At 44.6% G+C, this 1306-nt stretch overlaps 1 long non-coding RNA gene across 1 annotated transcript in view; it reads right to left on the reverse strand.

Moving 5' to 3' along the window:
- LOC121711342 overlaps positions 1-618 on the reverse strand; it is a 1317-nt gene extending 699 nt beyond the window's left edge. Inside the window, exons 1-3 of the long non-coding RNA XR_006032282.1 lie at positions 521-618; positions 330-427; positions 1-255 (exon numbers count right to left, since the gene is read on the reverse strand). The exon at positions 1-255 is cut by the window's left edge and continues 699 nt beyond it. This is a non-coding gene — a long non-coding RNA (uncharacterized LOC121711342). The remainder of the gene's footprint in view (positions 256-329; positions 428-520) is intronic.
- Positions 619-1306: the final 688 nt, after the last annotated feature.

The raw sequence follows: 1306 nt of genomic DNA on the forward strand, positions 1-1306 counted from the left end.
GACTAGGCTGTAGAATTACACAGCGGGCAGGCCTAACTATGCCTGCATATGTGCCTACTTAAAGCTTCCCAAAATCATGCAAACGAAATAACATAAAGCCAAAAGAACATGAAAATAAAAGACTTCTACACTTAACCAAATAAATCACAAGATACAATGACAAGGACAAGACATGCAAATCAAATGAGCAAAGACAAACAGAGGCAAAACAGCAGCAAGCAAAGGATGGCGACCCTGGCGATAACACCATGCAACCTGCTGAAGCACACGGAAGCAATTAATTACTCACCATATTGATAGTAGCGCTGATTGGCTAGATGGCTACATACCACAGTGGAGGGTTAGACGGCACGCTGTAGCTTCAAAGTGTTTGGAGGAGACATCCACAAACAATGCGAAGTAGACACTCGTCATCCCACCGGAGGGTCTATGTGCGTGGAATTGAGTGAACGTTAACAGCTTTTACAATTGACATGGTTACGTAATGTGAAGAATATATATGACATCGTGGATAAAATACCTGCGGTCAAGATGATCAGGACACAATTCAGGGGCACAAAGCCCTTAAACGCAAACAGCCCACAACAGAACTAGACGCCACACCGAGCAATCAATATTTTGGGGAAAAGGAGATGTAATAGTCACTGACGCGAAATAGTAGCCTACAATGGCATCTGACACCAGAGCATTAGCTTACCTTCCAGTATGCGAGAGAATCCCAAAACCGGCTGCCACCCGGAAGATCACCACACAGACCGGAACAGCCTTCCTGACAACGCGCTGAGAGCCAAACAAACCAGCCTCACCTCTGCTGCATACCTGACCCACGGTGCAAGTCAACTTATAAAGAAACCAGCCAGCTGTATCCACCGATTTACTAATGAACGGCCTTAAAGGCACAGGTGCACTATTTCAACCCGCTACATTCGTATTTGTACAATTTGTATTTGTGTTGTACAATGTATTTGTGTTGTATTTTCATGGAAACTTTCAAATGATGCCTTCAAGAATATCAACCCCCAAACTACAGAGATAAAGACATTCAAAGTGTTCTGACTGTACATGTGACAAAGAGTCAGACATGGAGAAACATGGCGAAACATGGCTGGAGAAACATGCCTGATGCCTGGAGAAACATGGCTGGAGAAACATGCCTGGAGAAACATGCCTGGAGAAACATGCCTGTAAAGTTCCCTATCAGTGTCACGCTGTCTGTTGCTTTGCTTGGGCATCACAATATCTAGGGTTACGTGTGGAATGGTAGGGGAACGCTGCTCCGATATTTATACTACCCAGCAAATCAGCA

Source organism: Alosa sapidissima, chromosome 6 (assembly GCF_018492685.1).
Source record: "Alosa sapidissima isolate fAloSap1 chromosome 6, fAloSap1.pri, whole genome shotgun sequence".
NCBI lineage: Eukaryota > Metazoa > Chordata > Actinopteri > Clupeiformes > Clupeidae > Alosa > Alosa sapidissima.